Source organism: Zootoca vivipara, chromosome 8 (assembly GCF_965207765.1).
Source record: "Zootoca vivipara chromosome 8, rZooViv2.hap1.1, whole genome shotgun sequence".
NCBI lineage: Eukaryota > Metazoa > Chordata > Lepidosauria > Squamata > Lacertidae > Zootoca > Zootoca vivipara.
Window position 1 is genome coordinate 38422038 of NC_142591.1, and position 15322 is coordinate 38437359.

Here is a 15322-nt window from a genome sequence, read left to right on the forward strand (position 1 = left end):
CTCTGTGGGCAAGTTTCCATAAGTATACTGGTCTGAGGCTTAAACATCACATGATAGCAATTGCATAAATGCTTCCTCTGCCATTTTTATATGATCAAGGGTTGCATCTCTCATGTTGTTTCAGCCTGATGGAGATCCAGTCAACTTTCTATTACTGCACCTCGTGTGTGAATTAGCATTTTCATAAATACAGGCTAGTTTGGGTTTAAAATCGAAGCTTCTGTGCTTTGCAATACTGTACAACATCTGCTTAGAACTGGAACCTGAACAAGGCCCACAAAGTCAATAATTTATTCATCCATCACAGCTTGTCCAGGTCACTCCCTGTGTCCCTAGAGTACCTGGGAATTCAACAGCCATGCTTACTTGGCATCTGATTTTATTTTAGCTTGGAAGCTACATCTCATGAACTTGCTGCTTGTCTCGCTGAAACAAGATGCTAGATAATGTGTGCACAGAATCTGCATGCAACAGACTCCCAGGTAACCTGATTTCATATTGGCATAGCCTATGTGTTTTTCCTCCTTTCTATGACTTTTCTGTCAGGTTTGTTTAATGTTCTGCTCTTCTGGTTATGTGTGATCCCTTCGGGGGGTTTGCTTAATAAAAATCAAGCTCTATCCTTCTGCATAAATAGTTTACTGTCACCCATAATAATAATTACAGAATCTTAATTACCTCTAGCAATTATGTGGCTAGTCTGATGAGGACAATTCTGTAAGTAGAAAGAACACATCTTGATTGTATAAGCCTGCAAGCAAGCCTGTAACATTGAGTTTGTTTCCTAGCCTGATTAATTAATCAGACAATCACAGGCGACTCTGTGCATTAATATAAACTTGGTTTGCTGTTTTTAAAGGGAATTGTCAGCTTTTTGAAAAAAGAAAACATACAGTATAGTGGTAGATTTTTATTAAGGGGATGTATTTGGACACGCAAATGTGACTAGAATAATAGATAATGGAGAACTTGTCCACCACAATGTAAGTAATGCACAAGGCAATAAGCAACTATTTTACTTTTAAAAGACAACTGAAGGCAGCCTTGTTTAGGGAAGTTTTTAATGTCTGATGCTGTATTCTTTTTAATATTCAGTTGGAAGCCGCCCAGAGTGGCTGGGGAAACCCAGCCAGATGGGAGGGGTATAAATAATAATTTTTTTTAATTATTATTATTATTATGCAAGGTACACAAAAGGAGAAGTCAACAGCTTTTCATTACTGATAACCATTCTCTAATGACTGTAGGATTGACTATAGCTAGGGTTAACATTGATTTAGTTGTGTGGGTGTGTCTTTTAAGGTGATGTCTTGGTTATATCAATTGCCAACATTAACTGGTGGGTGCCCACATTAGCAATTCCTGCTTTCATATATTAAGGTCTGCAGAGTAGAGGATATAGATGAGAAAGAATAACAAATCCATTATACATTCAAAAGGATAGAAGGGCAAATATCAGTGGTGGACCAGAAGACATTGTACAGATACTAGAATAGATTTTAATGGTGTTTATCAACTACATTTCCATTTTAAAGAATAAATTTACAAGTATTTACCATTTTTAACCCATCACAACTTAAAGTGGAAATTGATGGAGTACATTAATTTGACTTAGTAAATTTGGAATTGACTAGTGTTGTTGATAACTCCGGTCACCATTGGGACAACATCCCATCCCCAACCTCTCTTATGCAGTCCATAAATTCTCAGACGTATGAACATCTTTTCACATGGAACATCTTGAGTTTCCATGGAGGAACAGCTTCATGACATCCCTAGTTACAGATGCCCCTTCCCTGCACGGAAAGGGCCCTAGAGCATCAGCTTTACATGCTGAAGGTTGCAGGTTCAGTCCCAGGCTTCTATGGGTAGAGCTGAAACATCGTCTCCTGGAGAGCCACTAATAGTCGGACTAGACAACACTGAGGTTGCTAGAGGTGGTGGCGGCTACTAGCCATGTTGGCTGTGCTCGAGGCAGTCATGCTGAAAGCCAGTTGCTGGAAAGCATGGGAAGGGAGAGTGCTTTTGTGCTCTGATATTACTTGTAGATTCCCCACAGGCATCTGGTTGGCCACAGTGAGAACAGGATGCTGGACTAGATGGCTCGAGCCAGCGGGCTCTTCCATATATGTTATGTATCCTGTTAGGTGTTTGTTGGAAGATCCTTTGAATACCTTGCGCTCCTTTGTAATCTGGTAATGGGTTGATGCTTTAGTCTAGGTGCTAGTGCAGGCATCCCCAAACTTTGGCCCTCCAGATGTTTTGGACTACAATTCCCATAATCCCTGACTGGTCCTGTTAGCTAGGAATTATGGGAGTTGTAGGCCAAAACATCTGGAGGGCCGCAGGTTGGGGATGCTTGTGCTAGTGCTATCTGATATTAGTTTAGCTAGCAAGGAGGCTGGATAATTTTTTGCCATGTCATCCACATTTAGAAATTCTCTCCCCAGAGCATTTCATTCCATACAGTACTGACTTTCAGAAAATTTGTGAACAAATGAACCTTTTGTATGGGTGTGCACTTGGATATTGATCATTGTCTTGCGATAGATCGTGGTGGTTTTTTAGTTTGTGGTGTTCTTCTAACAATTAGACTGCTATGGTTGTTGTATGGTTTCTGGTTTTATTGATGTGTTTAACTGGCTGGTTTATTGATTGTTGTAATGCCATGTTTGCTGCCATAAGGGCACATTTTGGAGCCATGTGTGGGCTATAAATCTCAAACATGAATAAATAAAAATAAATCAGCCTGACCTTAATTGCTAGCCTCAAGCATAGGAACTTGTAGACGCCAGCAATGAGACCTGCTCCATAGACTGTATCTTAAGGAAAGCACTAACATCTAGAAGTGGGTATCCCATGACAATGCAGTAAGGGGTGTAGAAAAGAAGGTGCAAGTAGAACACCATGCTCAAGTGCATCATGCTTTTGAGGACTTAGCAGATTTGAAGCCTTGTTGCTGCTGCTCCTACAATGTGCATCAGCCAGAGCATTAAAGCTGCCACAATAAGTGAGGTTTATTTTCCAATTGGTAAATGGACTGCAGTAAGATTTTGACTTTAAAAAGAGCACATATCCCAGTTGGCAACCCAGTTGGCAACTAAAGGGCTTGATTTTAAAAATTATGTAATCCCATTCATGCCAATGAGCTCAAATCACATTAAATCCAAATCCCCTGCCTTAACTGAAGTGTCGATTGGTCCTAGCTACTTCAGTGACAATTAAATAGCCTTAAATCTGAGTACTTTGATTTAATTAGGTTGGGAATCCTATGAGAGACACTTATTCTGCTGGACTTATTTTCTGGTTCTCAAATAAAGAGAACAACAGAATGACCATTCCCTTGGACACTTTGAGGATGACTTTATTCCTTAAGACTTTTGGAATCACATTGTTATCCATGCTGAGCAGTGGCGCAGTGTGCCCTGATCCTCAGTCTGTGAAGCATTTCAATCCTGGGAATGTCACATTTACCATGAATGGATAGGGGAAGGGTGTACACACACACACACACACAGCAGGGTGGGAGAAAGAATCTTTTCCGCAGTGAGAAGAATAAAACTGGTTTCTTTTTCTCTTTTTTCCTTGCTAAGAGATTCCTGCTGTGTAGGGTTAAATGTAGGTCAAGCTGTCTGAGCTTGTGTCTGCGATCTGCAGCACACTCAACACTACATTAAATTGGGATTTTCCACTTACTCAACTGTCAATCTCCGTAATATCGGTAAAAGTTAAATTAATCAGGAGTGAGCAGGACCTGGCTCTCAAGGGGGCTTCTTGAGCTCCGGGGTGATGCTTAGGCTTGTTGCAGGGAGGGGGAAAGATATGGTTTCTGTCACTAAGATATTGCTGTGTCCTGGCTGTTTGCCTAGAAGCTTCAGAATCTCAGAGAGAAAGAAATAATGTGCCGCTGTTAACACAGATCAGCAGAGCTGTTGGGTTTTTCTTTCTAAGCACTAATGCCACACAATTTGAATTAGAGGCCCACAAAAAAATGCCAATTTGCGTTCTCTTGGATAAATCAGGTTGCACTGCTTTCCTACATTTGCTCCTTGTCCTGTAGTGTTGACATCTCTAAAGACAATAATGCAAGAACCTACCTTATGCAGAATTAAAACCATTGGTCCATCTACTTCAGTATTGCTATTCTCTTTATTCCCAAAACAGCTTATTTAACAAGCCCAATGGAAAACTGAGCTGGGGAAGGTGATTCACCCCTGACAAGTAATTATACCTCTATTCATCATTCCTCTTCTATTCCTTTGCACAAGGGCCCTGAAAAGCATCTGGGAACACCCTGATGTATTATGAGGCTTCCTCTGCTCCTTTGCAACTGACAACAGCTCAGAACATGACTTTTCTTATGTCACCACGTCAGATATCCTATTTAGGTTTGCGGAGAGCTTTTAAAGCAGCCTAGCATAAGACTAGATTTGCTTTCCATTAGACTGTGGGCTGCTGCTGTTGTTTGCAGGGTTGGTATATTTCAGAGGAAATTACCCTGATATGTGGACCCGCAGAGTAAGGTTGATTTTGAGGTATGAGGGTTTCTTAGAGGTACTGAGTGTAGCTCAGCTCAATCCACTCCCCTGCCAAATATACTCTCTCCCTCTGGTAATAAGCTGCATTTTTGTATAACATGCTATGAAGATGAGTTCAATGTCATATAGAAAACATTGTGCCAATCTGTGGATTAAACTGTGCTGGAAATATCCCCTTCCCTCTTCCCATCTGAAAGTGGGAGAGGTTCAAAGAGCCAGTGTGGGATACTGGTTAGTGTGTTGGGAGACAAAAATCAGCCATGAAGCTCACTGGGGTCTGTCTGTCGCTTAGCCCAAGCTCCATCACAGAGTTTTGAGGATAAAATGGGAGAGTGAGGATGCCATGTATGCCACCTTGAGTTCCTTGGAGGAAAGGATGGGATATAAATGTATTAAGTAAAAAGTCTATGCTGAAGTTATAGAAAGATTTAGGTATGTAAGATTGTATACTCTGGAATATAATACAGATGAGTTAATAATAAAGCCAGTGTGGTGTAGTGGTTAAGAGCGGTAGACTCGTAATCTGGGGAACCGGGTTCGTGTCTCTGCTCCTCCACATGCAGCTGCTGGGTGACCTTGGGCTAGTCATACTTATTGTAAGTCTCTCAGCCCCACTCACCTCACAGTGTTTGTTGTGGGGGAGGAAGGGAAAAGGATATGGTTAGCCGCTTTGAGACTCCTTTGGGTAGTGATAAAGCGGGATATCAAGTCCAAACTCTTCTTCTTCTTCAGATGCACTATACAGTGGTACCTTGGTTTACAAACTTAATCAGTTTTGGAAGTCCATTCTTAAACCTAAACCAAGGCCTGCTTTCCCTAATGAGGCCTCCCGCCGCCGGTGCCCTTCCACCATTCAGCTTCCATTCTTAGACCAAGGAAAAGTTCACAAACCAGGACACTACTTCCGGTTTTGCGGAGTTCGTAAATTGAATAGTTTGTAAACAACCGAGGTACCACTGTATCCCCATTGCTGGCGAAGACCAATTGGGCTAACTTAAACTAATAACCATACTCTTTGGATTTATAAAGCAGCAAGAGCATCAAACAAAATAAAAACATGTCCTGGCCTCTTGAGGGAGTGTAAATGAGGTCATTTCAGGAGATGATACCGGAAGCAGGGTTTCTTTTTAACTGCACATTTTAATTAGAACTCAAAGCACAGCAGATCAAAAAAATGTGATCATGAAAAAGCCTAATTAATTTTTTGTCTAAGCAGCAAAGTCTCAGAAAGAGAGCATTAGCTAGAAAAAGGATTATTATTATTAAAAAATGATTGTATTTAATGAGCATCAATACGTTTGGGAGGCTGAAAGTGAACCTGAACATTCTATCACATAATAGACAAATATTGGATTCAACTTCCAGCAGGAAACCACCTATGGAGATGAGAGTGACCCTGTCTATAGCTGGTTGACAGGCAATGATTTCAGGAGGCACAATCAAATGGGAGCCATATTTTCAAACAAATACAATTACAATCAAAAGCAGATTAGGGGAAAGATCAAAGCAGTCTCAGAAATGAAGTTGTGTACATTTGACTGGTGCATTGGGGATTTGGGACCAGGGTTAAAAAAAACAAACTTAGCTTTTCTTTAGTGGAATCTATAAAATGAAGCTTTGGGGGACAGGGGGAAGAAATCAAATCTCTCAAAAAGTGTTGTTGGAAGATACACCCAGAGGGTTCAGTAAAAATAGGTTTGGATTTATTTAATTTTTATAGCAAATAAAAAAAGTTAAGTTTAAAGCCAATCGAGTCATATACGACTAAATTGTCACACTAGCAGAAACCAGCAGAACTAGCACAGTTAGACACACACACACACCCCACCGATCTGCTGTGGAGGTTGGAGAGAGGCCCCAAAACACCACACAGTGTGGGAGGGGAGGGAGATTATGCTGTTGGAACAAGCAGGTTATTGCCTGAGGAAACACTCTTCTTAGTGCTACTCTATGTTTTTTCCAATCAGCCTATCTGGGCATGCCCTGATATTAACCCATTTTGTTGTAGTTTTTGCTACTGTTTGACAGTTTTCACAGGCTCCTCCCCCCAACATACATGAACTCAATATGAGCTATAGCAGGAAGCAAATTCACACTGCATCCAAAACACATTTACACCTAGGACTTTCCCCAAAGAATCCTGAGACCTGAAGTTTTCCTCTCATAGAGCTACACAGATCTCAGCACACTTAACGAAACTTCCCAGGATTCTTTGGGGGGTGCCATGGGTTTTAAATGTATGTTGCATTTCCAGGTTATGTTCAAGCATCTGTAACTGTTAGGCTTCCCACCTCCACCCCCTCATTTAGAGCATCATCTGAGAAAAGAAAAAACTGAACAAGAGACCAATTAACATCTTGATTTTTAATAGCTTTGTTCTGTGGTTTGACCACAGCTCCTTAAGAACAAGCATAAAATCTGTATTTAAAACTAACAACAGCACTTAGAGCAACATTTTCCTTTAAAAGTATTGCAATAACAGACCTTAGGTCTAAAAACTAGAACATCACCATTTGCTCAGTTAAAAGAAGGCAGGTACACAACTGCTGAAATCTTTTTCTGCATATAACTGGAAGTTACATTAGAAATTAAGCAGGAAATTGAGGTTAAAGGGAACAACAGAAGCTTAAAGCAAGTTAAGATTCCTTGTAGTTTCACATGAACCACTACCAAGAGGTTTGAATAAAAACCACATTTATATTTCCCCACCAGATACCTTAAAAAAAGTTTAAATGAAAGACTAAATATTGTAGATAGTGCTGTTTTTTATTTGTATTTTTGGAATAACTTGAAAGAAAATGCACACACACAAACAACCGAGGCAGACATAAGAGCAGGACATGTGACCCAGTTTGGAAAGCAACAAATCATATGCACCTTATTGTGTAACACAGATTATAGGCTGGAATATTAACACTAAAACAATAATAAAATGTACTGAAAGCAGGCATGAATGCAGCGGTAAATTCAGTATCTAATAGCCAAGTTAGTGTGCAAACCATAGAAACATTATTTGCTATTTGACAAGCTACTTGAAGACCACGTTCTCTGGTAATGTGTAAATTGCTTTAGTACTGCACGTGAAGAAAATGGTTACTCTGATAAAGTCTGTTTTAATTTTTGCAGTCTTAACAACATGCCTTTGAACTCTTGTTCCAGAGGGGAAGTGTTTGGTTGTATGCAGGTTGTTTTGGAGTGGGGGTGGGGGGTAAAGTTTGATTTAAAATTATATATATCTAGGAAGTGGGAAAGTCTGAACGGAGCTCCAGGTCTACTTGACAGGTTTTTATCATCTCTTTCCTCACTGCAGATTCAAAGCAGATTGGTTCTTTTTAAAGAGAAGGGTTTTGGAGGGTTTGTTTGTTTTTTTGGTCCAATGGGTATAAAACATTTTGTTATTGCAATTTTCAACCTGCATGCTAGATACCACCCTGCACACAGTTCACTAACATGCAAGGTTTCATCTACTCTGGAGAACATCACAATAACGCAGAGCGAGCAAGGAAATGGTCAGCACAACCAAAGTTTTAAAGGTTAGCACTCCATCTCCCAACCAAATGAACAAACAATATTTAAACCGTGCACACAAGTTTTTGGGAGGCTACTTAAAAATATCTAGTGTGGGTGTGGAGGTGGAAGAACAGAACAGATGGCAAAAATATGAAAGCGCCACAAACACCATAGTACTTGAGGACGGGGATAGCAGATAGTATCCTGGTACAGGATAGAAGTATATGTTTCCTAGGAGGATATCAACAAGCAAAATTGCAGGCCTGGTACAGAAGTAAGGATGTGCTAGTAAGAGCTTAGCAAAGAACACATTTCTGAACTCATTTGGCCTTGTTGACCTCCTCTGTGAAAGACAATGCAGATTGCTCCTCAGATTAGGATCAGTCCCTCTGGCAATGACCTAGATAATGATTGCTGACAAGGGCACCCAAACAAACAAAAAACTTTTTAAGCACAGCCTTTGAAAGCCACAATGTCTCCTGAGAACACAGCCACCAGGGGGACTTCTCTTCATTCCCATAGGTTAAGTCAACAAAGGTGTGGTCAGCATCAATTTATCAATTTGTGGTCCAGCTTTGCTGGGAGTGGGCTAGAAGAGACCGACTAGGATAGTTCTAGGATAGTTTTAACCTGAAAGGCATCCGCATCATCACCATGTCACTCAAGATGAGGAAAACAGACTTGTTAGTCAGAGGAACTAATTTCACACTCTTGATTAACAAGGTCATTCTGAACCTGAACCAACAAGGATATTGAAAAGTTCCTTTTTAAAAAAGAATAATAATTACAAGATTCTGCTGTCTTCAACACTAAAAACCTGCCTTAGTTTTTTCTGAGGTATTTGCTTTGCCTAATAAGCCTAAGCTCCAGAAGCTGGATACAGTGCAGACAGATGGTGAACTTGTACTGCCAAGGCAACCTTGCTGAGCACAGCACCTGCCACACCAAACAATATTTTCCTTGTTCTCATCAAGGGTCTAAGACCTGTCTCATTATCCAAATTAAAAACAAAGTCGCAAAAGGGGGAAAAATTGCAATAGACCCTTTCATAAGAAAAGAAACAAAAAATCCATTGGCCAGAAAAAGAGGTGGTCTTGCAAGAAAAGTAGCTTGCATCCTTCAAAAGTCACCATAACATCAAGCATTCCCAAGTTCAGCCTGCAATGGACAACCAGAACCTTTTAAAATCTTGTCTCACTCACACACACACACGATGGACAAGTTGGGAAGACACATCAAGATGGCAGTGCTTGTGTTCACTAAAATGAAAAGTGCATGAAAGTTTGTGGAGTGGAAAACCTGCAAAATTCTGATACTTTTGTGGGAGGGTAGCAGCAGTATGTTATTCCTTGTATCACTTGGATTATAAGGATTGGATACCAAGTCTGGTATCACAGTGACCAGCACATTACTACTGCAAAGGAAAGATGTGCAGGGAACACCAATTTGACCCCTTAAGATCACTGCCTGGACCACACACCAAATTTAAAATGGCATTTAAAAAATAAATCCTGCTCCTGTGAAACAAAAATGCTAGTCCATCTTACATTTTGAAGGGTGGTTTGGAATTAAGTTCCTACTTTAATCAAATCTTATTTTAAAATGTTGGCGTTTCAAATATAGGTGTTCTTAGGATTCAGCCCATCTCTAGGTTGATAAGAGTCATAAATAACGAAAAGAAGCCAATGGTCTAATCTCATAATAAGTAAAGCAGCAAGGAAAAATCAGCGGCTAGCTACAACGTTAAGTATTTATGCATTTAAAATGACACACGCAAACAACACTCACAAGTGACTCCTTACAGCAGAGATGTATCAAGCAACCGGTTATCATCAACAGGCTAATAATCAAAAGTGGTTTGTTCAAACTTTGTTTTCCGTTATAGTACTTTGATATTTCATAAGAAAATAAAAATACATGGGACTTCCCGTCTTTTGTATGCATTCTTTTGCAAATTCTTACAAAAAGGACGAAGCACACAAGTAGGCATTCACAAGTTCAATGCCTTTTTGTGTTTAAACAGTTATCTTCTATACATTATGTTACAATATTAACAATGGGTTTCGTTTCATTTTGTTTTTCTACCCATTGGGTAGGATATGTGCATAATATAATGTTATATACAGCACCCTTAAAAATCAAAATTGAAGAGACAGATGACCAAGAAAAGCACCATTTTCAGTGAGGCACAACAAAGCTGGGAGAATAGGCTCGATTCAAAGGATCATTCAAGTCACTGGGAATCTTTCTACTGAATTCAATGGCCTTTGAGGTTTCGAGCCTAGAGAGTGCAAGGGGGTTGTTCCTGAACTTGAGGCACCTTAGTTGCTTATGAACTATAATCGTGCACACCTCCAAATGATATATTTTATACACACATGTATACATTTAAGTCATATCCCTTTCGTAACGTATGGGACAAACACTGACAAAATATTTATTTATTTGAAGGGCAAAGAGATGGGGTGGGGAGGGAAATGAAAATGAGATCCTAGCACATACCATGTTGTATCCAAACAAAGAACCTGACATACCAACTCTACTTAAAGCAGAAGCAGCAGCAATGCTGCAATAAATAGCCTGATCCTACACAGAATTACGTGAAATTAAACCCATGCCCGTTTCAATGGAACAGACTTCCACAAATACAAATGGACAACTCAACAGCCATCACTGTCAACACACACGTTTGGTGGGACTGGAATAAAAGATTTTCCCCTAGCCCAATGGACAGCTTTCTAGCATTAAAAGGGAGTTAGATAATAAACTATCATTCAGTGTATTGGATTCCAAACCACCAAAGTTCATGCAAGTTGGGGAAAATATTTGTGTTTGGTCTTGTTTAAGACATGTTCAGTTCCAACTAGTCTCAGCACTCAATTTGTTCTTCAGAACAGAAAGTAGCAATAAAAGACAGTATGAGAGCTTTCACCAATATATTTGTAATTCTAACATTTGACACTGGTGGTTGTCATCACTGTAATATTATCAGGGGGGGGGGGAATAAACCAGGCAAATGAATCACCTAAAAAAGCAAAGCCACCTTTAAAATTGGCATTCAAAAGGCAATTTAGCATACACACCACTGACTTCAGCAGGAATATATTCAAATAAAGTAGTGAGTAAGCCTGTCTATTACGGAAAGACATTCATAAGTGAAATGGCTAGTTTGGCCACTACAAGTCAATAATTGGATAATCCAATTACCTTCAGAGTGCTTTTAAGAGTATGCACTCAGGTGCCAGGGATGGAGGGTACAATTCAGTGTAAAAAATAATAATTCTTATTTTGGCAAAAGATTGGTGGTTCCTTTGTCAACATAACTGAAGAATGTCATTGTCTTCTTATACCTTGTCACACAAAACTCGCTTGTCTTAAGCCATTGGGGTCATCCAAATTGCAAGCATCAGTCTCCATATAGGGGCCTCTTTATTTTTAAGGAGCACTTAAGGACATAGTCCCCAAAGCCTATCCATCAAGGAAAATGTATATGAATGAGCCCTGTCTCTAGGAAGACTTGGAACAAGAACTATTAATTAGTTAATTTAGGAGGGTAATTCTCCCATGGAGTTCTACAAAACAAGAAAAAATAAGCCTTGCTTGATGGCCTTAGCCATATAGATTTTCAAATCCAATTCTAAGCACTACTACTAGTAGAAACTACCTGGCAGCCACAGACTTCCCCCAAGGATCATACCAGAGTACAAGAAGAAGAGATGAATGGGAGGAAATTTTGCATTCTTCCTAGCCAAATCTAGGCAGAAACATACACAAAGGTGCACATACAGGTAGGGGGAGGAGGACTTTTGAGAAAGAAAATCATGGATTTAATAGGATTTTTAGTAACATTCGTTGACAAGCAAACAGTGAAATAAAGGCAAAGAACAGATTTTTTAAAAAAGAAAAACCTTTGCTCATTTTTCTTTAGGAAGGTAATGATCAAAATTAAAAAGCAAGCATTGACCAAACTAAACCCATACAAGGTAGTGCTTGTGTGGTGTTGCTGATTCTGCTTCCATAGGTTCAAAAGGATGCTTTCCTACTTGCATCAATCCAAAAGTAGTCCTGGGCAGGACACTTGCCAAAGAAGAGAGATCTTTGATGGAATGCAAGTTCTCACACATACGCCTGGGTGGGGTGTGGGGTAGTAAGAAATATAAAAAGGTAAGGGACGCCAGTCAAAGGCGACTATGGGGTGTGGCGTTCTTCTTGCTTTCAGGCCGAGGGAGCTGGCGTTTGTCCACGGACACCTTTCAGGGTCATGTGGCCAGCATGACTAAATCGCTTCTGGCGCAACAGAACACCGTGACAGAAACCAGAGTGCAAGGAAACGGCATTTACCTGCCCGCAGCAGCAGTGCCTATTTATCTAATTGCTCTGGCGTGCTTTCAAACTGCCAGGTTGGCAGGAGCTGGGACAGAGCAATGGGAGCTCACCACCATCGAGCGGATTCAAACCACTGACCTACCAACCAGGAAGCCCAAGAGACTCCGTAGTTTAGACCACAACTCCACTCGCATCCCAGCAAGAAATACATAAACATATAAAAAGAAGAAATAACTAGAAGTAATCACCTGACCAAATACTTGTTGCATTCTCGTGACAAACACTTCTAACTTTTAACCAGCTCCTCTCAAATTTGTAGCTCTAAGGGCAAAAAGGCTTAATTAGTTGATTTATACCATTCAAAAAGTCCATACCAAATCTCTGGAATAGTACTGAATAATTTCCTAAAATCTGAATAGACAAGACATTCAATGTGTCTACGAAAGCAAATATATCGAAATGATATATAGAAGTTTCATTGGCTTCACTACAATGCCCTCTGGAAGTTATGTCAAGATAACACGTTGAACAATTTTGTGCATTGCACATCATTTTAGAGACTTTTTTTTTTTACTGAGTTAAGAGTTCTAATGTTTTCAAAGGGTTCCCTCACCACTACCACCTCCAGGCCTATAAACCAAAGGTAGCATTGCTTCACAACACTTTTTCTCCAAATTAGAAAAGTGATCTGGGTTTTTTCTTGGCCAAGGAGCATGCAGTTAACTGAATAGTATGATATCTCTCGAACATATAAAACTGCAGGGGCAGTTTCTAGCAGTCATGCTATGGTGCAGCTTCAGTGGACTGAAGACTTACTGCATCCTGATGACACTGCCCGCCCGTTGATTTAGCATTATCATGCCAAAACAAGTGGCACCAATCAGAAACAGTATCTGTGTGTTGCACATTACAAGTCACTGTTCTGGAATGTGTCCACTGAGCTGATACTCAAAGATGCCATTTTGATTAGCAAGAATAAATTTGAAGACTGGTAAAGCTCCTGTGTGATTTGCATATGTCAGTATCACTCCAAACCCACAAATCTAGATGCATCTTTAAATGTTCTACATACAAAGAACTCATTCTACAAGGAATGCCCCTATTTCACAAACATATCCAAGCAGTATTTTGTGTAAAGGAGTTGGAAGACATAACAGATGTTACTTAATTTCATGCCCAACACAGAACAAGTAGGAATGAAGCCCTGAAAATGTACATGCAGTGCAATGAAATAAGTAGCTCCCATTGGTACTCTCTTATAACACTTAACTTTCACTTTTAAACTGCACAATTGAAAGAGCCCTAAAACAACTTCTCAATTTTAGGCTAAATTATCATACCATCTTAAGCCCCCCAGTTCACCATTTTCACAAGTGGAGAACTTGTGAGCTAGTTCTGCGCTAGAATTCTAGTTCTCAACAGGAATTGCCACATAAACCTTTTATCATTTCCTTCCTAGGAAGAGGCGTTTATAACATTTTAAATAGTGATCCCATATATGCAGGCCTTTCACAAAAGTGTTGAATAAAGTCTGTTAATACTAATACTGTTAATACTCTCTCCTCTACAGGAAAAAGGGAAGATAACACTGCAAATTTTGAAAGAACTAGATTTGGATACAATTGATTTCTCAAAACCAATCAACACCTAGAAGAATGCTGCAAAATAGTTTAACTTGTACCAAACTAAAAGCAGTTTTAAAAGTCAAGTGTTCCTTGATTGTACATGGTATCAAGCCCTAGTTGAAAGAAGCTTGACAGGTGAAAAATGAAGCTATTTTTTGCATTATTCTCCTGTATAACATCTGATGTTCGGGGGACTGCCACACACTGTAACAGAAAGATAACAAGGGATAATCCTCAAAGTTGGGTTTAAATCCCCTCTTGCATATAGTCTACAAAAAATGGAGCAGCCAGTTTTCACACATCCCTTCTGTCATAGGTTGGTTTGAGCATTGTGTGTGTCTCTATAAAGAGAAGGTGCTCCCTTTTGAATGATGCTAAACATGGAAAGGTTTAGGACATTTGTTTTGTGGCCTAAACACACTTTGCATGTTTCATATTGCTAGCCTTTGGGGAGGAGCAGCCCTACCCCTAAACAGAGACAGCCACTTCAAGCAGCTGATTTTGGATGAAATGAAAGGGCAACAAACTGTTGGTGTGCTTTGAATGTTAAGGAGAGGGACTACCTCAGATATCAAAATAATCCTGACCAGCTTTTGCGATTATTTGCAGAGACTTGGGAGCAGGCCTCTGTAGCGCTTGTCTGAGGCCGGGGGTGGGATTCTTGTTAGAATGTATAAACTCACAAACAGTATAGGTCTAGCAGGCCGCTAGTGAGACCCCCCCCCTCCCAACCAGCGTTGCCCTCAGAGGCCTGGGGCAAATGTATTTCCCCCCCAAAAAAAAAAACCTACATGGGCCTGCTTGGAAGGGCACTTGTTTTCAGATATAGAGTTGATAATTTTCAATTTAGAAAGGATTTTTTAAAGTCATCCCGCACCAAGTCAGGATTTGTTTTGATTGAAGAAATTATCTTGCATTTTAAACATAGCTATCCACCCCTTGACATCCATTCCCACCTCATTCAAGAATATCTGCCAAAAAAAGGAATCCAGGCCACATGTAGTCTTGCCCTGAAGCAAGTACAAAGGATGCACAAAGCAGCACATTAGAATTTATGCACTAGTCGGAGACGACTAAACAACTAAACAACAACAACAAGCACACCAGTAATTCTTATCCAGGATGCTAAGCAAACTTTGTTCTCATTAATGAACCCGGGATCAAATTCATTATGTCAGGAATGCCCTTGCAGGTGCGAAAAAGGACAGCAACAAAAGAGAAATGTCTCAATACTCACAGATGCAGCAAAGGGAAAAGATAGAAAGAACCCAACAGCCAGCCAAATAGAGATTGTCCCAGTCCCAGCTTAATGTGGTTGGAGAT

At 40.0% G+C, this 15322-nt stretch overlaps 1 long non-coding RNA gene across 1 annotated transcript; it reads left to right on the forward strand.

Annotated features, from left to right (window-relative positions):
* Positions 1-349: 349 nt before the first annotated feature.
* Positions 350-14162, forward strand: LOC148684813 (uncharacterized). The gene is made up of 2 exons (XR_015951437.1): positions 350-482; positions 13945-14162. It is a non-coding gene; the product is annotated as an uncharacterized LOC148684813 (long non-coding RNA).
* Positions 14163-15322: the final 1160 nt, after the last annotated feature.